The sequence below is a fragment of the Ovis aries genome, chromosome 12 (assembly GCF_016772045.2).
Source record: "Ovis aries strain OAR_USU_Benz2616 breed Rambouillet chromosome 12, ARS-UI_Ramb_v3.0, whole genome shotgun sequence".
Lineage (NCBI taxonomy): Eukaryota > Metazoa > Chordata > Mammalia > Artiodactyla > Bovidae > Ovis > Ovis aries.
In genome coordinates, this window is record NC_056065.1 from 10,108,361 (window position 1) to 10,134,473 (window position 26,113).

Sequence of the window (26,113 nt, forward strand, 5' to 3'; positions counted from 1 at the left end):
CAAGTTACGACTGAGCTGTTAACAGGAAGGAAAACTCAGTCATGGCTGACTACACTCTGTCCTCAGCCCACACAGAATGCACAGTCAGTCTTGTGGATGCCAGCTCTGACTCATCACCTTCAGGGACCATGCCTGTCCATGCCCACAGTTCTCTCCAAGTCACGCCCACTATATATATTGACCTCATTATGCCTGCAGGTGGCCTCTCTATATTCCATTTGCTATGCATCAGAGTGACTTATTTTTAAAGAGAAATCAAATTTATCAATCAAGCTCTGATCGTAACAATGAAGTTCATTCTTCCGACTGTGTCCAAGGCCTCACATAACCTGATTTCCACTTCTCTTTCCCACTAAAATATTAGCTGAATTCTAGAGAACATGACACTTACTTTGTTTCCGGTTTCATACGCAATTTCTGACAGTGTTGTTGTTCCATAAAAATTTACAGAATTAGTAAACCTTAGTCCCTCCATGCTATTTTGCACAAGATACCCTCTTCTTTGGGAAGATCCCCTGGAGGAGGGAACGGCTCCTCATTCCAGTACTCTTGCCTGGAGAAACCCATGAACAGAGAAGCCTGGCAGGCTGCAGTCCATGGGGTCGCAAACAGTTGGACACGACTGAGCAATGAACACTTGATAACAGTTTCCTCTATGCCATTTTAAACAGGATACACTTGTTTACATGTTTCTCAGTCATAGTAATGTAAGTTTCACCTTTGGCATTTGTATGTATTGTGACGTCTACCTGGAGTGAAACTTGAACCTGTGACTTTTCTTGTTCTAAAGGTCTAAGTTTAAATGTGTTTCCAACGAGAGAGAGGCTTTCCTTGACAATTCAATTAAAATGACTAGATCACCTTACAAAAATTTACAATATTTGCATCATTTGTCAACATTTGAGGTTTTTGCTGGTTTGTGGATTTAGGAGTTTGCCTTTATAGTATGCTGATTTAAGAAAGCTGTGGTATATATACACAATGGAGTAAAAATTACTCAGCCATTAAAAAGAATACATTTGAATCAGTTCTAATGAGGTGGATGAAACTGGAGCCTATTGTATGGAGTGTATAATATGGAGTGAAGTAAGCCAGAAAGAAAAACACCAATATAGTATACTAACACACATATATGGAATTTAGAAAGATGGTAATGATAACCCTGTATGTGAGACAGCAAAAGAGACACAGATGTAAAGAACAGTCTTTTGGACTCTGTGGGAGAGGGAGAGGGTGGGATGATTTGGGACAATAGCATTGAAACATGTATATTATCATATGGAAAATGAATCACCAGTCCAGGTTCAATGCATGATACAGGATGCTCAGGGCTGGTGCACTGGGATGACCCAGAGGGATAGTATGGGGAGGGAGGTGGGAGGGGGGTTCAGGATAGGGAACACATGTACACCCGTACCAGATTCATGTTTATGTATGGCAAAGACTGGGTGCTGAGTCACTCCAACACTGAGAAATCAGAAAGATGAGCTAATAAAAAGACTGATGGCAAGAAGATACTGCTGTGGGAGAGAGTGAAGTGTGGTGAAGTCCAAGGTTTTAAGCAGGGAAGAGTGAGCAAGCTCCTATGGCTATTCCACTTCTAAAATAACATATCTAAGGCAGAATATGTAACGTTGATAATACAAAATGTAGATGAGAAGCTATTCAAAGGAAAGTATGTAAAGTATAATATCAGTAAACTAGAAGCACAGAAACAAATGTCAGGGGCTGAGCTGTGGCCTCTTTGCCAGTGATCTTATGTGTCTGATATCAACAGAATCAAACACAAATACTTGCAGATTTCAGAGGAAAATAATATAATCTCTGACCTCAAATAGTTTCTACAATTTTTCAAATGCAGTATCTTTCAAATAAGAAAAATAATCAGGAATGTATGGGTAAGGACAGGAATGATAAAAAATAAAAATATGAATACATTTAGAAGAATTCCAGATAACAATCATTTTATCAACTAAATGATATGTGCAAAGTAGAAGACACAAAGTATAATACATACAATAAGAAATCAAAAGTACAGAACTATATAATAAACAAAGTCAATGAATAGAATAAGAACAAGAAACTGAATGATAATAAAACAAGGCAAAGTGTGGGAGTGGGTCTGGTAAGACCTTTACAACCTTGAGACATTCTTTTGATTCTGTAATAAACAATTGAAAAAGTGTATAGCTCCCTTGCTAAGACTAGCGACTGGGGCATCCTCTGTCCCCCTTCTGATGTCTATGTCAGAAGCTTTCTCTGCCCTTTTTCACTGTAACAAAACGTCTGCCACACAAAAGCTCTGAGTAAACAAGCCTGGTCCCTGATCCCAAGGCTAAACCATCTTCTTCGGAGATCATGAATCCATAAGCTATCAATAGTGAGAGTACAATTTATCTACAAATCAGTTGGACATTATCTACCACAAATCTCATAGGATAGTCCTGAGATCTCTGGAGGGTTCCTGAGAGCTCTCTTTAAGGTCTGTGAGGTTAAGAATGTTTACACAAAGCTAAGACATGGTTTTCTGCTTCACTCTATATACTCAGGGGTAAGTAGTGCTCCATGATGTGTAAAATTTCAACAGACAGAATGTATCAATAGAAGCAGATATGGGAGTCACCTGTCTTCATCAGACCTAAGAGCAAGGACATTTAATTTCTTTGGAAAATATTTAATTTATTTGGAAAATATTTAATTTCTCAGTATTTAATTTCTTTGGAAAATATATAAATTTTTTTACAAAAAACATATTATTTGTGCTTCCCAGGTGGCTCTGGGTAAAGAGTCTGCCAGCAGTGCAGGAGACATGGGTAATCCCTGGGTTAGGAAGATCCCCTGGAGGAGGGAATGGCAACACACTCCAGTATTCTTGCCTGAAAAATCTCATAGACAGAGGAGCCTGGCTGGCTTCAATCCATAGGGTCACAAAAGAGTTAGACACAACTTAGCAAATACATGATAAAGAGATTAGTGTTATTGCTTTTAAGGGAATAAATATGGCTCAGATAGTAAAGAATCTGCCTGCAATGCAAGAGACTCTAGTTCCATTTCTGGGTCAGGAAGATCTCCTGGAGAAGGGAATAGCTAGCTACCCACTCCATATTCTTGCCTGGAGAACCCCACAGACAGAGGAGCTTGGTGGGCTATAGTCCATGGGGTCATAGAGAGTCGGACACAACTGAGTGACTTTAACTTTCACTTTGTTTCTTTTTATAGAGTTTAATGGTATTGCTTTTAAGGGAATGTATACACTATAATATACATATTCTCATTTTAGTTTATAATAGAGTAACTACCAATATCAAATTCAATACAAAAAACAATAGAATCAATTCAAATAAATAAAAGGTCTTCAGTTTCTCAATAATTCTTAAGAATGAAATGGAGTTCTGAGATGGAAAATATAATAGCTGCTGAACCATTAATACCAAAATTGAATTACATAACAGCAATGCATATGCAACAAGAGACATTTCTGCAGTGACCAAATATGGATGGAGGCTACTTTCTGAGAGAAATGAATGAATGACTAAATTGTGCTATATTAATGAAGTACTGTGAAAATCAGCATATTATAGATACATACAACATAGGTGAGTTACATATAAAATTTTGAAAACTACAGACTTACTTAACATGATATTTACCCTACATTTCCATTTATATATGATCCAAAATTATTCAAAACTAAATGACACTATTTAGGAATTCATACTTAAAAAAAAAAAACTATAAAGTATAAAGGATTGGCACACTGAAAGAAAGCCTGGTAGTGTACTTTGCGGGATAGGAACAAGAAGAGATGAGTAATTGGACTCTGAGGAGCTTGTAATTTTCCATTTACTGATGTGGGTGGCCAACACAGATGTTTTCTTTCTTACCAAATTCACATTGCTGTACAGTTAAAATAGTACTGGGAGCTTATCCTAATTTAAAATGGCAAAGTTGAAAAAAAAATAAAATAAAATGGCAAAGTTGAAAGTTTAAAAAATAACAATTTGGAAAGAAACAAAAAGTTATCTGTTAAGTCTCAAAAACAGAACACCTTTCAGGGCTTTGTTCTGATGCTTAGAAATTTGAAATATATGACGTGACATGTCATAATATTAGCAAGAATGGCATTGAAACATGTATAATATCATATATGAAATGAATTGCCAGCCCAAGTTCAATGCATGATACTGGATGCTTGGGGCTGGTGCACTGGGATGACCCAGAGGGATGGTACGGGAAGGGAGGAGGGTGGGGGGTTCAGGATGGGGAACGTATGTATATCTGTGGCAGATTCATGTGGATGTATGGCAAAACCAATACAATATTGTAAAGTAATTAACCTCTAATTAAAATAAATAAATTTATATTTAAAAAATTAAGTAAAAAAAAAAAACAAAGAAATGCTTTAAAAGAGTGAGAAAGAGTGGAAAACATTAGAAGTACTTTTTATTTTCCAGCTGAGATATCAGAAAAAGCTTTCTAAACTAAGACTATAGTATTTATATGAAAAAAAAAATCTTCAACATTTCAGCAAATGCAGATGTTTTTGAAATACATATTATTCCCTCTCATAAAGACTCTCCAAGCCAATGAATAGATCAGAATGTGGACTTTTCAGCCTGCACAGATAACATAATTTATCAATGAAATGTGTTAATATGTAGACCTTGAAAGGTGAGTGTTAGTTGCTTAGTCACATTCTACTCTTTGCCACCCCATGGACTGTAGCCTGCCAGGCTCCTCTTTCCTTGGGATTTCCCAGGCAATAAAATGGGAGAGGGTTGTCATTATGCCAGTACTTATATGCAAATCTAAGATGTCAAAAATACTATTCTTCAAAACATTCTAAAACATACAAATACGTTCCATACTTATTAGATGTAGAGAAATTAAAAAAGAACTGCTTTACTTAACTTTCTTCTTAATAAAGACATTTTGATTAAATCATATCTTATTGTTCCCAGTGATGATGCATTTAATACGATTATATTTCTTTTATAGAAAAATAAATCAGTCAAAGGCATTAGAATGAAATATGCTGTGAGGATAAAAATAACACTTGTGAGGCAAAGGATGCTTTCTGGTATTTCAACAAAATATTTTGGTTTTGAAAGAAGCAATATTCCTAATGATGCGAGATCATAAATGACACTAGATAGTCTATCTCATTTTCATTTACTTTACCCAGAGTAGGCAAATATATACATATCAATATATACCAGTCTTAGTGTTATTATAGACTCTCCCAGTGGCTCAGCAATAAAGAATCTGCCTGCCAATGCAGGAGACATTGGTTCAGTCTCTGGGTTGGGAAGATCCCCTGGAGGAGAAAAGGCCAAGCATCTCCAGTATTCTTGCCTGAAAAATCCCATGGATGGAGGAACTTGATGGGTTACAGTCCTTGGGGGTCTCATAGAGTTAGATATGACTTAGCAACTGAGCATGGACGTATGCACATACCTTCTTGATCAACAGATTTGCTCTACCAAGGTCAGGCTTTCCCCTTCTAAAGAAGTATTTTTAGCAGTTTATATAACAAGTTCCAAAGTTCCATTTGTGGATAGCTGGTCAATGCTAACTTCTTAATTTCTGAGAATCTATCATAAAGCCTTCTTACAATTCTTCAAGTGATCAATTTTACCATAGAAAAAGTTGGATCATAGAAAAAGCAAGGGATTTAAAAAAAAAAATCTACTTCTGCTTCACTGACTATACTAAAGCCTTTGCCTGTGTGGATCGCAATAAACTGTGGAACATTCTTAAAGAGATGGGACTACCAGAATACCTTACCTGTTTCCTGACAAACCCATATGTAGGGCAAGAAGCAAAAGTTAGAACTAGGCATGGAACAATTGACTGATTCAAAATTGAGAAAGGAGTACATCAAGGCTATATATAGTCACCCTGCTGATTTAACTTATATGCAGAGTACATCATGTGAAATGTTGGACTGGATGACTCACAAATCGGAATTAAGATTACTGGGAGAAATATCAATAACCTCAGATATGCAGATGATACTATTCTAATGGCAGTAAGCAAAGAGGAACTAAAGAGCCACTTAATGAAGGTGAAAGAGGGGAGTGAAAGAGCTAGCTTAAAACTCAACATTTGAAATGAAAATCATGGCATCTGATCCTATCTCCTCATAGCAAATAGATGGGGAAAAAAGTGGAAATAGTGACAGACTTTATTTTCTTGGCCTCCAAAATCACTGAAGATGGTGACTGCAGCCATAAAATTAAAATATGCTTGCTCCTTGGAAAAAAAGCTATGAGAAACCTGGTCAGTGTATTTAAAAGCAAGAGACATCACTTTGCCAACAAAGATCCCTATAATCAAAGTTATAATTTTCCCAGTAGCTATGTCTGGATGTGAGAGCTGGACCATAAGGAAGGCTGAGCAGTGAAGAATTGATGCTTTTGTACTGTGGTGCTGGAGAAGACTCTTGAGAGTCCCATAGACATCAAGGAGATCAAACCATTCAATCCAAATGGAAATCAACCCTGAACACTCTTTGGAAGGACTGATGCTGAAGCTGAAGCTTCAGTACTTTGGCCACCTGATGTGAAGAACTGACTCATTGGAAAAGACCCTGATGCTAGGAAAGATTGAGGGCAAAAGGAGAAGAGGGTGATAGAGTTTGGATGGCATCACTGACTCAATGGACATGAGTTTGACCAAACTCCTGGAGATAGCAAAGGACAGAGGATTCCTGCGGTGCAGCTCTGGGGTTGCAAAGAGTTGGACACAACTTAGTGACTGAGCAACATTAATTAGTAGAAAAATATTATTTATTTAAATCTAACTTACCTAAGAAGTCCATCCACATAAGCATTGAGCACTTCACATAAAACACATACATATGCACAACATTAAGTCTTTGATGGAATTCCAGTTGAGCTGTTTCAAATCCTGAAAGATGATGCTGTAAAAGTGCTGCACTCAATATGCCAGCAAGTTTGGAAAACTCAGCAGTGGCCACAGGACTGGAAAAGGTCAGTTTTCATTTCAATTCCAAAGAAAGGCAATGCAAAAGAATGCTCAAACTACCGCACAATTGCACTCATCTCACATGCTAGTAAAGTAATGCTCAAAATTCTCCAAGCCAGACTTCAGCAATACGTAAACGGTGAACTCCCTGATGTTCAAGCTGGTTTTAGAAAAGGCAGAGGAACCAGAGACCAAATTGCCAACATCCACTGGATCATGGAAAAAGCAAGAGAGTTCCAGAAAAACATCTATTTCTGCTTTATTGACTATGCCAAAGCCTTTGACTGTGTGGATCACAACAAATTGTGGAAAATTCTGAAACAGATGGGAATTCCAGACCACTTGACCTGCCTCTTGAGAAATCTGTATGCAGGTCAGGAAGCAACAGTTAGAACTGGACATGGAACAACAGACTGGTTCCAAATAGGAAAAGGAGTACGTCAAGGCTGTATATTGTCACCCTGCTTATTTAACTTCTATGCAGAGTACATCATGAGAAACGCTGGACTGGAAGAAACACAAGCTGGAATCAAGATTGCTGGGAGAAATATCAATAACCTCAGATATGCAGATGACACCACCCTTATGGCAGAAAGTGAAGAGGAGCTAAAAAGCCTCTTGATGAAAGTGAAAGAGGAGAGTGAAAAAGTTGGCTTAAAGCTCAACATTCAGAAAACGAAGATCATGGCATCTGGTCCCATTACTTCATGGGAAATAGATGGGGAAACAGTGGAATCAGTGTCAGACTTTATTTTTTTGAGGCTCCAAAATCACTGCAGATGGTGACTGCAGCCATGAAATGAAAAGACACTTACTCCTTGGAAGAAAAGTTATGACCAACCTAGATAATATATTCAAAAGCAGAGATGTTACTTTGCCAACAAAGGTCTGTCTAGTCAAGGCTATGGTATTTCCTGTGGTCATGTATGGATGTGAGAATTGGACTGTGAAGAAGGCTGAGCACCAAAGAATTGATGCGTTTGAAATGTGGTGTTGGAGAAGACTCTTGAGTGTCTCTTGGACTGCAAGGAGATCCAACCAGTCCATTCTGATGGAGATCAACCCTGGGATTTCTTTGGAAGGAATGATGCTAAAGCTGAAGCTCCAGTACTTTGGCCACCTCATGTGAAGAGTTGACTCATTGGAAAAGACTCTGATGCTGGGAGAGATTGGGGGCAGGAGGAGAAGGGGACGACCGAGGATGAGATGGCTGGATGGCATCACGGACTCGATGGACATGAGTCTGAGTGAATTCCAGGAGTTGGTGATGGACAGGGAGGCCTGGCGTGCTGCGATTCATGGGGTCTCAAAGATTCGGACACAACTGAGCGACTGAACTGAACTGAACTGAACTGATTTAAGCCTTAATTCAGTTAGTGAAACCACATCTACAGCTGCAATTTCATAACAGAAATTCTCTTATGTACTAACTAAAGATAAAAAAGAAGGAAGAGAAAAGCCCCTGATTTCAGGAGTATACATTTTAATCAAGCAACTATTTTTTCAAGACAATCAAAGATTGTGTTCACAAATGAGTATCACAAACATAAATGAATGATCAGGCTAGTAAAACTTCCCCAGCCCCATTTACAGCATATACCATGTAAAGGATAGGATGGCATCTTACATAAAGCATTGCCTTTTATTTATCCTTGTTTAACTGCAGAATACCAGGATAATCACCTGTAGTTAGGCTGAGGAAAATATTGCTTTTAATTTTTTTTTCTTTTTAAACAATGATTATATTTTATATTAAGCACCTCTACTCTTAGGTTTTTTAAAAGCTATGTCAACTCTAAATGCCTTGATTATCTATGTCTTATTAAGTAGAGTCCTATTAATCAAAAAGGATAAAAAGATTTAACTGAAAGTTGAAGTACTACCTTATCAATTAGTGGGAAAGTCCTTCATTATTAGCAGAAAGTAGTCAATTTAATTTAGAGACTGTTTGAGAGGCTATTTCAGAGTTTGTCACATCACAAAACCTAAGTAATTAGTGAAGGTAAATTTCTTAGACTAAGATTTAAAAAAATAAAAGTTTTCATATCATGGTGTACAATAAAAATGGTAACTTAGTTTGAATGCCACAAATACTGCACAATTTACACCAAAACTCATTTTGTTAGAAAGTAACTAATTTTTTTAAAGAAATAAGATTTTCCTTGGTCTTAAACTAACGCTTTCAGTCTCAACTTTAAATCATAGAATGTTTTTATAATCACAGGTCTAATTCTCAAGCTATGTTAGGTTGGCCAAAAGTTCATTTGGGTTTTTCCATAAGATGTTTTGGAAAACTTAAATGAACTTTTAGCCAATCCAATAGTTGGGAATATTGTATGGACATGTAATTTTTCCAAAAGGATTTTCATAAAAATATATTTAAGATTATACAAAATATGAATTTCTTTTTAAATTTAAATAAGATTGAATTACTAACAGATAATTTTATCTATGATTTAAAACTTTGGCAAACATTTAATCATTCAATAAAAGGAATTAGGGAAAGAGTTGCTCTCTTAGTCCTAATGCATACAGCACTTGTATAGAGAATTATTCTAAATAAAACCATGGACACTAGGAGGATATACATATTGAACATGGGAAGGAAACACACACATACACACTATGCTCACACATACATACTCCTTTCCCAAACTGTAAGTGCCAAAGGTCACTGAACCAACACAAATCCGTATTTCAATTTTATTACAAATGAAGAAACACTAGAAATAAGATGACTAGCTCAGCCAATAGGTGTTTCCTTGGAATACTTATTTAAACTTCTGAGCTTGATATATTTAAAACAGATAATGAAGACCGACTGTACAGCATAGAAAACCCTGTTCAGTGTTATATGGCAGCCTGAATGGGAGAGGAGCTTGGGGGAGAATGGATACCTGTATATGTATGGCCAAGTCCCTTTGCTATCCACCTGAAACCATCACAACATTGCCAATTGGCTATACCCTAACACAAAATACAAAGTTTAAAAAAAAGTAAATGTTTGAGCTTGGTAATTCTTTCTCTTGGGCAATCACAAGGCAGAAGAGGAGACCTTGTCATCTAACCGCTAGAATCTTAAACCTTTATACAGAGGCCTTAACTGGGTTCTGTCTGCAATACCATGCAGAATGGTCTCAACAATGCACTGCTCTCTCAAGGCCCTTGAAAAAGGCTCCTGCTATGGGAACAGCGGGCAGAATGTACATGCCAAGGACAGGAGAGGGTGAGCATTCTCCAACCGCCCAAGCTCAGCTCTCAGTTCAACCATTGGTCACATTCTCTTGATGACCTCTCCCAACACCCTGCCCTTTGGGACCTCCTCTGCCAATCCCGCATGCCCCACCCCCCCGCCTTTTTCTATGCACTGGAGAATTCAGCAAGAGGTTTCATCAAGGGGGCTGGTTCATTCGGTGGCTCTCTGACTGCCTTGGAACAGATGTCACAGCAAATGTAGAGGCACATGTATTAAGAAATAGATTAAAAAATGATTACCAAAATAAATAAAAAATTTTTGTTTTCCAATAGAGCTCCATGATCCAAATCATTGATGTGTTAATTCCCCTAAACTGGAGGTCAGATCACTCGAGATGTTCATTTGTGGCCCAATGTGATTAATAAAGATGATTCATTAACACACTCATCAGGTATGAACATACAGCCACCTTGCAAACTCATAAAAATGTCCAAGGGCATTGTATTTTGGAGGACAGCTTCCTCATTAGACATACATCAGTGTTCAGTAAAGACAGGCTTGGCCAACCATCATTTAAGGTTTGGTAGGTGAATTTAGTCAGGGCATGTATTTGCTTATGTCCTTCAGGCCAATGAGAGTAACAAAGATGGCAGCAAAATGATCATACCAACACAAAAAAGAATGTGCCATCTGGCCTTGCAGAGAAGGAGGTTGGCAATTTTTGTTACTGTGGGGTAGATTCTCCCTGTACCTAGGAAAACCCCAGAATACAGCAGCCCAGCTTGCCAGGTAGAAGGTTTGGCCAAAAATTTGTGCTATACAACCACTGGGTCCCATTCAGGTGGACCCGATAAATACCTGAGTGGCACAACCCATCCATGCAAAATCAGTTGCTACCCTCTGGGGTGATAGGATATCCTTCTTATATGCCCAGTACAGTTGGGTTAACTCTATTTAGAATGATTTTTCTGTATCCAAACCCAGTTGCTCAAATGTCCATTGACCAATGTAAGCTACAAAAACACATTCCAAATCTGAGCACAGATATCTAAGACCCTAGCGGTTATATTTTTAGGATCCTTCTGATTATCAGTGGGATGGCTGCCTGTGCCATTTGATGGACATAAATACTCATGCCCAGTGTTACTGATAGTGTGGCCACAGGCCAGCTCCCTGGACCAGCATTGTGATATCAGATGAACTAAGGGCACTAGTTCTAGCTTCTTCTACATTAATGTACTTCACCTGGGCCTTCCAATCTCCTTCCTATGGTGGTGATACCCACCGTGTCAGTTCTATAGAGGGGCAACTGCCCACCTACTCAAGAACTAGGTAGATTTCTTTATCAGGTATGCACAGGTAGGCCCACCTGTAGGAAGGTAGGTAGGTATTTCCATTAGGTGCCCAACCTCTGACTGGACAATCCCAGGAGCATAGAAGTCTAAAGAAAAATAAATCCCTATTTAAAAGAAGATGCTTTTTAGGGTTTTCATAATTTTTAAGCGAAAATCAAAACCTAGTGACTTAAAGCCAATAGGACAAAGAAGACATTAGAAACAAAGTCACAGATGGTTCATATTTTGATCTACTACACAAGAACCATAAGAAAATAAGTATTTGTATATATAAAATGTATATAAATCCATAAGAGGTATAAAATGAGACATATAAAATAGTTAAAATATGATTCACAGAAAAACATGACTTATCCAGACAGGAGAAAAATTAAGAAGAAACAAATAGAAATCAAACAGCAAAATGGACTTAAACAGATACATATCTACAGTTTTGCTAAATATAAACTGCAAAATCCAGAAATTTTAAGATAAAATTTATGATAAATAAAAATACAATAAAATTTTAAAATAAATGGACTCTCTATTCAGTTCAGTTCAGTTAGTCGGTTGTGTCTGATTCTCCGTAATCCCATGGACTGCGGAACACCAGAATCTTTGTCCATCACCAACTTCTGGAGCTTGCTCAAACTCATGTCCATTAAGTCAGTGATGCCATCCAACCATCTCATCCTCTGTCATCCCCTTCTCCTCCTGTCTTCAATCTTTCCCAGCATCAAAGTCTTTTCCAATGAGTCAGTTCTTCGCATCAGGTGGCCAAAGTATTGGAGATTCAAATTCAGCATGAGACCTTCCAATGAATATTCAGGACTGATTTCCTTTAGGATTGACTGGTTGGAACTCCTTGCAGTACAAGGGTCTTCTCCAGTCCAAGGGTCGTCTCCAGTCCAAGAAGACTTCTCAAGAGTCTTCTCCAATACCACAGTTCAAAAGCATCAATTCTTTGGTGCTCAGCTTTCTTTATGGTCCAATTTTCACATCCATACATGACTACTAGAAAAACCATTGTTTTGACTAGACTGACCTTTGTTGGTAAATTAATGTTTCTATTTTTTAATATGCTGTGTAGTTTGGTCATAGCTTTTCTTTCAAGGAGCAAGCATCTTATAATTTCATGGCTGCAATCACCATATGCAGTGATTTTGGAGGCCAAGAAAATAAAGCCTCTCACTGTTTCCATTGTTTCCTCATCTATTTGCCATGAAGTGATGGGACCGGATGCCATGATCTTAGTTTTCTGAATGCTGAGTTTTAAGCCAGCTTTTTCACTCTCCTCTTTCACTTTCATCGTGAAGCTCTTCATTTCCTTTTTGCTTTCTGCTATAATGGTGGTGTCATCTGCATATCTGAGGTTGTTGATATTTCTCCCAGCAATCTTGATTCCAGCTTGTGCTTCATCCAGCCCAGCATTTCTCATGATGTACTCTGCATATTAGTTAAATAAACAGGATGACAATATACAGCCTTTCCCAATTTGGAACCAGTCTGTTGTTCCATGTCTGGTTCTAACTGTTGCTTCTTGACCTGCATACAGATTTCTCAAGAGGCATGTCAGGTGGTCTGGTATTCCCATCTGTTTCAGAATTTTCCACAGATTGTTGTGATCCACACAGTCAAAGGCTTTGGCAGAGTCAATAAAACAAAAGTAGATGTTCTGTAACTCTTGCTTTTTCTATGATCCACCAGATGTTGGCAATTTGATCTCTGGTTCCTCTGCCTTTTTTAAATCCAATTGAACATCTGGAAGTTCTTGGTTCACATACTGTTGAAGCCTCACTTGGAGAATATCGAATATTACTTTGCTATCTTGTGAGATGAGTGTAATTTTGCAGTAGTTGAACATTTTTGGCATTGCCTTTCTTTGGGATTGGAATTAAAATTGTCCTTTTCAGGACTCTATATATACACATATAGTCCCTATATATAAATATATATATATATATATATATGTATGTGACACATACATACATATATATATATATATATATACACATGCATACATATATATACACATACATATATATACACAATGTGAATGCTTCCCTGGAGTAGGAAATGGCTACCCACTCCAGTATTCTTGCCTGGAAAATCCCATGGACAGAGGAGCTTGGCAGACTAGACTTTGGATCATAAAGAGTTGGACACAACTGAGCCACTAAGCAATGTAAATGCTTACCTAAATAAGACCTTTGAAGCTAAATTGATGAAAAAATGATATTTTAAGCTAATAATCATTCTAGATTCAAAGAAAGAAAATTAGCAAATATTCAGTTTGAAAGGAATAAATATACTGTCCTAAATTTGCATGCAAAGAATAACATAATTTTAATGTTATTATGAAAATTTGATACAATGAAAAGGAGAAGTAGATCCATGTACAAAACTATTTAAATATTTTATCATCCCTATCCAGTAACTTTAGGAAGGAGCAAATAAAAATCAATAACATGATATAATAATTAAACATACGAATATACTTGACTTAAGTAAGATATAGACTATTATACCCAAAGATAGCAGAATACATATTCTTTTAAAGTATACCTCAAACATTTACCAAACTTTACTATACACTACTATGTAACTCCAGATTTAGGAAGTTCAAATATTTGAAATCATACAGGCATTTTCTGACCACAGTAAAATTGAACTAAAAATCAATTAGAGAAAGATGAGCAGAAAATTCTCAAATTTTTAGAAATTAAATAACATTTTAGAAATTAAGTAATACATTTTAAATATTGAAACTTATTTTTGTTTGAAAACTTGGAGAAATGAACTAGTAGTGGACCACTGTGTTCCAGGATTTCCATAGGCGAGTTTAGGAAAAGCAAAATCATTGCAAGAGAGGCAGACTATGTGGCAGAAAGACAAAGGGACGTTTAGATATTCATTATAAAGCTGTACATTTATTACACAAACATATTTTATGCACGTAATCTACATATTTTGAGTGTCTTGAGGATGCTGATGAATATCATAGGCTCAGAAGAATTCTGTCAAGCCCAAACCCACCTCTGAAAAATAACAGTTATCACCAATTCTAGGAAGAAACACCACTTATACTTAACCAAGTACTAATACCTGAACGAGTAAAACAAGCTTTTGCTAGATAACACCTAAGTGGTTTACACAAGGAAATAAAATGTAGGCTCCATCTTTGACTGGCCTCTCTCAGGGTTTCACAATCTTGTTTTCAAAGGCTTCCGCTAGAGCTTTTATTTTCATACTCATCACATCCATGTGTTACCCTAAGGTGCTATGCTGTGCTCAGTTGCTTCAGTCATGTCCATCTCTTCACGACCCTAAGGACTGTGGGACACCAGGCTCTTCAGTCCATGGGATTCTCCAGGCAAGAGCGCTGGAGTGGGTTGCCATGCCCTCCTCCAGGGGGTCTTCCTGATCCAGAGATCAACCCCTCTCTCCAGGGTCTCCTGCACTGCAGGCAGATTCTTTATTGCTGAGTCACCAGGGAAGCCCATGTGTAACCACACATGGTAACAGGCACCACTTCCAAAGAACATACCAGGACCAGGGTCTTCTGTCACCCATGTGCATTTGCATTCCCATCCCCAGCCTCATTTTAGGCTCCTGGGACAGATGTTTGGTTTCTAATGGTGTACAGAGGTGAATATCAGCACCTTTGGAAATTACAGCAAGTTGAATTATGAAGTATCTAGGCATGATCTGCTCACTTGTGATGACGCAGGACAGCTGGGATCTATCATACACAGGGAGATCAGAAAGAAGAACATAATGTATTCTCAGAGCCCCCGAAGACACATCTAGACCAGAAGGCTGTAAAATATTCACATCGAGCAGCAGGTTTAAGTTATTCTGTGTTATGTAATTAATTCAGATCTGTTCTTCCTAAGGGTTCCATTAAATCCTATAAACTTTTACAACTTTATCTCAGGAGGACTATGAGTGATTAAAAGTCTGCTACACACTTTAGAAAGCAAGAAAGTATAGATGGAAAGGACCCTTTCTTCACTCATGGCAAAAACAAACAAAAGCTGTGGTCAGTGGTTCAGAGCCAGTTAATGTTCAGGGATGAAGACAGAAGACACGGTGGCAGGGAAGACTGACAGATTTTCATGGGGCAAAATCACGAGTGACTCTCAGAGAAATATTAAGAAATACTTTCATTTTCAGCAAAGCAAAAGACTAGTCCTTAATATTTTATTAACGATTTCTGAAACCAAAAATGACAATGTGAGACTGAAAAGAGAGCTGGAGGAAGGATATTTACAAAGTTAGAAAACTAGTCAGAATAAATAGAATGAAGAAATGAAGAATACAATGAAGAAAACAATTTATAAAGCAAGATTTCTTCTTTTTCTAAAAAAAATGATTTCATAGAATGGAGAAAATTAGAAAGAAAAATAATGAGCAAACTGACAAGGATAATAAGCCTATTAAAAATACTAACCCTAACTGGAAAAATTTTTGCTTTTTAATATTCAGTGTTCACATTACTTATATTACCAGAGTTTGGTTATTTCTAAGGAAGGTAAAAAGAAATAATGTTTTCATGATACTGTTTTTAATTTGCGAATATGGAAATTTTCAGAAACAAAACACAGAAAGAATGACATAATGTCTAATTACTTATCACTCAGAGATAAGGAAGGAAGAAGGAAATGGCAACCCACTCAAGTACTCTTGCCTGGAGAATCCCACAGACAGAGGAGCCTGGTAGTCTACAGTCCATGGGGTCACAAAGAGTCAGACACGACTGAGCGACTTTACTTACTTACTTTACTTACTTATCACTCAACTTCAAAAGTAAGCAGTTTTTCATTCATTTAATGCATTATCCATCTACAGCTTTTTAATCACAGGTATTGAGTTGGCCAAAAGTTCATTTGGGTTTTTCTGTAACATCTTATGGTAAAACCCTAAGGATCTTTTGGCCAATCCAGTATTTTGAAAAAAAAAAAAAAATCCTAGATGTTATATTACCCACAGATACTTCATCATGGAAAACATAATAATCTTATATATTACTATGCATATAGTAATGACCATAATACACTACTACCTACCAAAATTAATGTAAGTCTTTAACATCATCTAATAAAATCTTAATGGTTACATTTACCCAAATACCTCAAACAATCTTTGTAGTTCAGTTCAGTTCAGTTCATTTGCTCAGTTGTGTCCGACTCTGTGACCCCATGAATCCCAGCACATCAGGCCTCCCAGTCCATCACCAACTCCCAGAGTTTACTCAGATTCACGTCCATCAAGTCAGTGATGCCATCCAGCCATCTCATCCTCTGTTGTCCCCTTCTCCTTCTGCCCCCAGTCCCTTCCAGAATCAAGGTCTTTTCCAATCAGTCAACTCTTAGTATGAGGTGGCCAAAGTACTGGAGTTTCAGCTTTAGCATCATTCCTTCCAAAGAAATCCCAGGGCTGATCTCCTTCAGAATGGACTGGTTGGATCTCCTTGCAGTCCAAGGGACTCTCAAGAGTCTTCTCCAACAACACAGTTCAAAAGCATCAATTCTTCAGCACTCAGCCTTCATCACAGTCCAACTCTCACATCCATACATGACTACTGGAAAAATCATAGCCTTGACTAGACGGACCTTAGTCAGCAAAGTAATGTCTCCACTTTTGAATATACTATCTAGGTTGGTCATAACTTTTCTTTCAAGGAGTAAGCGTCTTTTAATTTCATGGCTGCAGTTACCATCTGCAGTGATATTGGAGCCTCAAAAAATAAAGTCTGACATTGTTTCCACTGTTTCCCCATCTATTTTCCATGAAGTGATGGGACCAGATAACATGATCTTCATTATCTGAATGTTGAGCTTTAAGCCAACTTCTTCACTCCCCTCTTTCACTTCCATCAAGAGGCTTTTAGTTCCTCTTCACTTTCTGCCATGAGGGTGGTGTCATCTGCATATCTGAGGTTATTGATATTTCTCCCAGCGATCTTTGTAGTTAGTGCATTGAAATTAGGTTCTAATGAAAGTCAGTTTTTAATTCAGAACTCTTATTTTGTTCCATTGGTCTATAAAGTGAAGTCACTCAGTCGTGCCCGACTCTTTGTGACCCCATGGATAGTAGCCTGCACCAAGTTCCTCTGTCCATGGGATTTTCAAGGCACGAGTACTGGAGTGGGTTGCCATTTCCTTCTCCAGGGAATCTTCCCAACCCAGGGATTGAACCCAGGGCTCTCACATTGTAGACAGATGCTTTACCATTTGAGCCACCAAGGAAGTCTATGCATCCTCATAAAAACAAGCAAAAAAAAATCCTCATAAAAACAGATGTATAAACCAAAAGAACAAGGTAAATTGCTCTGAATTAAACCCACATATATGTGGTCTACTGATTTTCAAAGAGTGACAAGAATAAATAATGGGCAAATGGTAGTCGCTCATATAAATGGTGTTCTGAAAACTGGAGAGCCACATGTGAAAGAATGAAATTGGATTCATATGTCACACCACATGTAAAAATAAACTGAAAATTAATTGAAAATTTAAACATAAGATTGAAACCACAAGTCTTCTAGGAGAAAACAGGGAAGAAGCTGCTTGATGCTAATGTTGGCAATGATATTTTTGGATGCTATGCCAAAAGTACAGAAAACAAAAGCAAAACTAAACAAGTGAGATTACATCCAACTAAAGAGCTTCTGCATAGCAAAGGACAAAATCAATAAAAGAAAAGGTAACTAATGGAATGAGAGGAAAGAGTTGGCAAACATATCTGATAAGAGTTTAGTATGCAAAATATATAAGTTACTTCTAAAACTCAACAGCAAAGAAACAAATAATTCAGTTTCAAAATGGGCAAAGTACCAAATAGATATTTCTCTGCAGATGACATACAAATGGCCAACAGATATGTGAAAATGAGCTCAGTATCACTGATCATTAGAAAATAAAAACCAAAACCACAATGAGAAGTCAACTTGCACCTAGTATTTTTATTATTATCAAAGTAGCCTAAAGATAAGAAGTGTTGGCAAGAATATAATTTATGTAAAAATTTCCCACCATTATAATAAACTGTATGGAAGTTCTTCAAAAAATTAAAAATAGAGCTACCATGTGATTCAGCAGTTTCACTTCTGAGCAGTTATCCAAAGGAAATTAAGTCAGAATCTCTACATTCCTACACTCCCACATCCATTATAAAATATCTAGAGCCTCAAATATGTTAAAATTCAGGACTGGGGCAAGAATACCTTTCAAGCGGTATTTTGTCATTTCTAGGACATTCCCATTAGGAGACATACACAATATTATGTGTTTTTAGTCTCATAACTGGTGATGCTACAACAAATCAATAAGCCCAAATGGTTTCGACTTGATTCCTTTATCACAAAACAACCATTAACCATTCACCTGGTTGTAGGAATATTAAATAAATGTATGAACTCCAATAGGGATGTTAAATTTGTAACTATAAGAAAAGCTACCACTTCTTCTTCAGGTATTGGGTGAAATCATTCTGCAAAGAAAAAATTTTCCACTTTTTGCTATTGACTGTTTGGTTATTCTATCTGACACAATGTATGCATAACTAGTGTTTACCTTGGCCTTCCTTGATCATCTCTACCCGAAACTGGACTATGGATGCTACTTCTCTTATTTTAAAACTAATTTGTTTTTTTAATATTTTTAAAAATATATATTCCAATGGACAAAAATAAATTATCTCCAATTAATTATTCAATAGGAAGAAATTCATTGCAGAACATTCTGTGACAAAAAACTGGGTTATTCCACATTGCTATAAAAATGCATGACAATGTTCTTTTAACTCTCATGTTTGTACATCAAACTTCACTTGAAATGATTCATAAGTTAAAAACAAAATGTGAAGGGAGATGTGAATATAAAGACTAGCAAATTCGTAAACTATAGAAATGAAAATAGCAATTGAATTCATCATCCTAGTTGATATTTGGGAATCTAAAATTAAAGTTTTTAAGCTATGAAACAAATTTTATTTCCTGCATGAGGCACAGCACAGCACTTGGAAACACTAGAAAGCATTTCAACACTACATGTGTGGACCATTATAAATAGCAAAGTCACCAACAAAGAGCACAAAATGTGAACTATAACAAAATGTGAACTGTAGCAGGCTGCAAAAAAGACCCTTGTCTACAGTAAGAGAGCTGAGAGAAAGCAGAGCATCACCTGTTCTGACCCCAGCAGGGAACATGTATCCAGGGACTCAAATTCATGACCACTCTGCATTTGCCTTCAAATGGCCACCAAAGCGCTGTTTGGTTTTGAGGTTGCAAATATATTTTAATGAGTAGATGAATTCACAAATAAAGATTCTGTGGGTAATGAGGATCAACTCTTTTTGCTTCATTCTGCAACCAATAAAACATATGCCTACGATATACTCTTCAAACAACTTCTAAATAATAATACAAATATCACTACCAATATTAAGGTTTTTAAAATCATGATAGAATTTCTTTGAGGTCCTTTTTGTGCCCAGGATATAAAACAGTGAGTACATACACAAAAAAGTCTTTTTTAAAGTCATTTGAAGTTCATCTTTTCTCTGGGTTATTATACCACTGATTTGACATATATTGAGATTCCTCTGCTTGTTTGCAGTTATGCAGGATTGATTTTAATTTGTCCTTTGAGATAGCATTTTACCATTTTCATTTAAAATAGTTATGTGGCTTCAAGGTACAATTCATTTTTAAATTTTATTATCCTGTAAGGTACATTTCATTTTCCACCCAATATCACACTTTCTTTTCTCCTTTAAAAAACTTTAGATTAATTCAGGCTTTTATTTCCTTTTTTTTTCATTTTCAAATGAAAATATAAAATACATAGGCACACATATATCAAATATGGTGGTGATGGTGCTCAGTAATGTCCAGCACTTTGTGATCCAGTGGACTATAGCCCATCAGGCTCCTCTGTCCGTGGAATTTTCTGGGCAAGAATACTGCAGTAGGTTGCCATTTCCTGACTCAGGGATTGAACCTGAATCTCTTGCTTTTCCTGGATTGGCAGGCAGATTCTTTACCACGGCATCACCTGGGAAACCCATATATCACATATATTCCATCAATGTAAACATACATATGCTGCTGCTAAGTCATTTCAGTCGTGTCCGACTCTGTGCGACTCCACAGACGGCAGCCCACCAGGCTCCCCTGTCCCTGGGATTCTCCAGACAAGAGCACTGGAGTGGGTTGCCATTTCTTTCTCCAATGCATGAAAATGAAAAGTGAAAGTGAAGTCGCTCAGTCGTGTCCGACCCTCAGCGGCCCCATGGACTGCAGCCCACCAGGCTCCTCCATCCATGGGATTTTCACATATATGTATATATATATTTGTGTGTATATAAATTTTTGTTGTTTGTATATAAGTTTCCCTTGCTCTATTGTCTAACACTAACATTTCACACTTAAAATATACCTGACAAACCATTATATATTATATCATATCAGTGTATAGAAACAGAATCATCATTATGTTTTCTTTACAGAGCTTGCCTTGATTATGTATCAAAGTGTGTTCATCAGTTAATTTTGAAAACCACAATGTTATATACCTTACTTATTTCAGACCAAGCAGGCCAAAGGTAGCTAACATTTCCATAGGTACTATACAACAAAATAAATCTTTCACAGCACATTTGAGTTAACTAGAGAGGATTTTGAAGGATATTTATAGAAGTCTCAAAAAATAATTATATTGTCTTTATACAAACTAATTGTGTAATCAAAAAATAAAAATTAATGGCAATGTATGTTAAAATCATTTACAATATTCAAATGAAAAAATTTTAAATTTTAATGACGTACTTAACATCAACCTTAACACTTAAAATGATCATCTATAATTTTTTATCATAATATTAAGTGATGCTGTCTAGAATTTCTGACAGCACCAATAAGATGCTTTATCACACAGATAGGTTAAGAGCAAACTGCAAGAAGAGATCTGACTGCTTTTTTCCTTTCTAACCACTTAACAAACTCTTTTCTTGCAATTTAATACAATTTGAAGAGCTCAATCTATTTTTATTATATGTGTGTAATTATTCTTTTAGTGGGTCTTTTGTTTCTTGGATAATGTTGAAAAATTTTGTGATGATGTTGGCAGATTTTAAATAGTATAGGACTTTTTTCACATTATACATTTCAAAATAATTATCAAGATTTTTCTCAAATATAGGCACAGTGTCTTCTCTAGCCTTTTGAATATATTTGTATGTGTGTGTATGTATATAACACACATAGTCATATATGCTTATATACATATGAAGTGAAGTGAAGTCCCTCAATCCACTCACTGAGTCATGAAGAGTCAGTCCGACTCTTTGTGACCCCATGAACTGTAGCCTACCAAGCTCCTCCATCCATGGAATTTTCCAGGTAAGAGTTCTGGAATAGACTGCCATTTCCTTCTCCAGGGGATCTTCCCAACCCAGGGATCGAACCCTGGTCTCCTGAATTGCAGACAGATGCTTTACTGTCTGGGCCACCCGGGAAGCCCCTATATATATAAGTACATATTATATATGTGTGTGTGTGTATTGGTGGCACTGTCAAGTTCATATACAGTCTGTGCCCTATGGTATTTACAGTTTATTTATTAGGAACTGATCTTAATGATAACAAATGTTATATAACCAAAACAGCAGTAGATTAAACTGTAATGCATATCAATGGGTGGGAATTGAAAAGAATTTTAAAATAAATTATACACCTGGAGAGAAATATAACATTAATATAAGAAGTCAAGCTAGAATTGTGTCCAACACAAAATTTTATGAAGGAAAAATTATTTCACAGACAGTAAATGACTTTCCAAAAATGTACATCTGGACAACAGCAAGTTGAAGATTGGAATCCAGGACAATGTCCCCTCTATTCTCACATATTAATGCTACCTAGTAGATGCTTATGTGCCTGTATATCCAGTCCTCCTCTGCTACACACATACAGAAACCTTTCTAGGAACTGCGTCTTCTTTTAACATCCTTATAAGGCAAGCTCTTTGACTCATTTTGCACAAATTAGAATGCACATTCTCTCAAATTTGATTAGTCCAGGATTTAAAGGCAGTGTTCGCTCTGACAATCTGGAATTGGAACTATGAGATCCAAAAGCTGAATCCAGTTTGCTGCAGCCAAGAAAAAGTAAACACGGTGGTACTGTAACCTGGATGGGAATGGAAGGGAAGCTCTTTTGTAATCAACGTTAAAAGTGAAGCGGATACATAAAAAGAAAAGAAAAGAATAGAATCCTGGTTACATACCATTCTTTTTTTTTTTTTTGCATATTTATGTTTATTTTATTTTTTAAATGCAGTGTGATTTATGTCTGTTTTTGGTCAGTGATGGATGAAAGACTCCTGGATATTAAATTTGCCACATCAAGTAAAAACAATTATAGTTTTAGACTCTAAGAATTGTAGGAACTAAAGGAGCATATTTTTCCCAATTAATACTGTTCAGATTGTTTTTGGCTGCCTGTGACAAAATCCTCTGAACAGTAGCTTATCCAGAGAGTTTTGTTTTTTTTTTTTCTTACCAAGGAAGACCTTCAGAGTTATGTATTCCAGGGTAAGTCCAATAGCCACAAACTCTTGTGTCCCAACTCTTCCTTGAGCCATCCCAGCCATCCTAAATGTTTGACTTTCATTCCTCCCTGTGATCTCAAGGTGGCTCCAATGCCACTAATCACTATGTCTTTGACTTAACATGAAAAAGGGGGAAATGGGGAGAGTAAATGCATGTGCCCAGGTATGTCAGCTCTTACTTAAAAGGAAAGCAAAAGCTTTTCTGGCAGCCTCACATAGAAGAGGTCTACTCACACTACAGAAATGTGTCACATGACTGCTTCTAGCTTTAAGGGATTCTGGGAGGGTAGAGTATTTTAAATAAGTAGTTGAGTTTCTTTTTTTTTCTTTTTTTTTTTTGGTCAGGAAGATTCAATTTAATCTTTCTTTCTTCTCTACAAAATGTGCATTTTGTTGCATGATCTAATTTTAATATACATTCTTTTTTTTTAATTTTAAAATCTTTAATTTTTACATGCATTCCCAAACATGAACCCCCCTCCCACCTCCCTCCCCATAACATCTCTCTGGGTCATCCCCATGCACCAGCCCCAAGCATGCTGTATCCTGCGTCAGACATAGACTGGCGATTCAATTCTTACATGATAGTATACATGTTAGAATGCCATTCTCCCAAATCATCCCACCCTCTCCCTCTCCCTCTGAGTCCAAAGTCCACTATACACATCTGTGTCTTTTTTCCTGTCTTGCATACAGGGTTGTCATTGCCATCTTTCTAAATTCCATATATATGTGTTAGTATACTGTATTGGTGTTTTTCTTTCTGGCTTACTTCACTCTGTATAATCGGCTCCAGTTTCATCCATCTCATCAGAACTGATTCAAATGAATTCTTTTTTATGGCTGAGTAATACTCCATTGTGTATATGTACCACAGCTTTCTTATCCATTCATCTGCTGATGGACATCTAGGTTGTTTCCATGTCCTGGCTATTATAAACAGTGCTGCAATGAACATTGGGGTACATGTGTCTCTTTCAATTCTGGTTTCCTCGGTGTGTATGCCCAGCAGTGGGATTGCTGGGTCATAAGGTAGTTCTATTTGCAATCTTTTAAGGAATCTCCACACCGTTCTCCATAGGGGCTGTACTAGTTTGCATTCCCACCAACAGTGTAAGTTCCCTTTTCTCCACACCCTCTCCAGCATTTATTGCTTGCAGATTTTTGGATCACAGCCATTCTGACTGGTGTGAAGGGGTACCTCATTGTGGTTTTGATTTGCATTTCTCTAATAATGAGTGATGTTGAGCATCTTTTCATGTGTTTGTTAGCCATCCGTATGTCTTCTTTGGAGAAATGTCTATTTAGTTCTTTGGCCCATTTTTTGATTGTGTCGTTTATTTTTCTAAAATTGAGCTGCATAAGTTGCTTGTATATTTTTGAGATTAGTTGTTTGTCAGTTGCTTCATTTGCTATTATTTTCTCCCATTCAGAAGGCTGTCTTTTCACCTTGCTTATATTTTCCTTTGTTGTGCAGAAGCTTTTAATTTTAATTAGATCCCACTTGTTTATTTTTGCTTTTATTTCCAGAATTCTGGGAGGTGGATCATAGAGGATCCTGCTGTGATTTATGTCTGAGAGTGTTTTGCCTATGTTCTCCTCTAGGAGTTTTATAGTTTCTGGTCTTAAATTTAGATTTTTAATACATTTTGAGTTTATTTTTGTGTGTGGTGTTAGAAAGTGATCTAGTTTCATTCTTTTATAAGAGGTTGACCAGTTTTCCCAGCACCATTTGTTAAAGAGATTGTCTTTACTCCATTGAATATTCTTGCCTCCTTTGTCAAAGATAACGTGTCCAAATGTGTGTGGATTTATCTCTGGGCTTTCTATTTTGTTCCATTGATCTATATGTCTGTCTTTGTGCCAGTACCATACTGTCTTGATGACTGTGGCTTTGTAGTAGAGCCTGAAGTCAGGCAAGTTGATTCCTCCAGTTCCATTCTTCTTTCTCAAGATTGCTTTGGCAATTCGAGGTTTTTTGTATTTCCATACAAATCTTGAAATTATTTGTTCTAGTTCTGTGAAAAATGTGGCTGGTAGCTTGATAGGGATTGCATTGAATTTGTAAATTGCTTTGGGTAGTATACTCATTTTCACTATATTGATTCTTCCGATCCATGAATATGGTATATTTCTCCATCTATTAGTGTCCTCTTTGATTTCTTTCATCAGTGTTTTATAGTTTTCTATATATAGGTCTTTAGTTTCTTTAGGTAGATATATTCCTGAGTATTTTATTCTTTTCATTGCAATGGTGAATGGAATTGTTTCCTTAATTTCTTTTCTACTTTCTCATTATTCGTGTATAGGAATGCAAGGGATTTCTGTGTGTTGATTTTATATCCTGCAACTTTACTATATTCATTGATTAGCTCTAGTAATTTTCTGGTGGAGTCTTTAGGGTTCTCCATGTAGAGGATCATGTCATCTGCAAACAGTGAGAGTTTTACTTCTTCTTTTCCAATTTGGATTCCTTTTATTTCTTTTTCTGCTCTGATTGCTGTGGCCAAAACTTCCAGAACTATGTTGAATAGTAGTGGTGAAAGTGGACACCCTTGTCTTGTTCCTGACTTTAGGGGAAATGCTTTCAATTTTTCACCATTGAGGATAATGTTTGCTGTGGGTTTGTCATAGATAGCTTTTATTATGTTGAGGTATGTTCCTTCTATTCCTGCTTTCTGGAGAGTTTTTATCATAAATGGACGTTGAATTTTGTCAAAGGCCTACGCTGCATCTATTGAGATAATCATATGGTTTTTATTTTTCAATTTGTTAATGTGGTGAATTACATTGATTGATTTGCAGATATTGAAGAATCCTTGCATCCCTGGGATAAAGCCCACTTGGTCATGGTGTATGATCTTTTTAATGTGTTGTTGGATTCTGATTGCTAGAATTTTGTTGAGGATTTTTGCATCTATGTTCATCAGTGATATTGGCCTGTAGTTTTCTTTTTTTGTGACATCTTTGTCAGG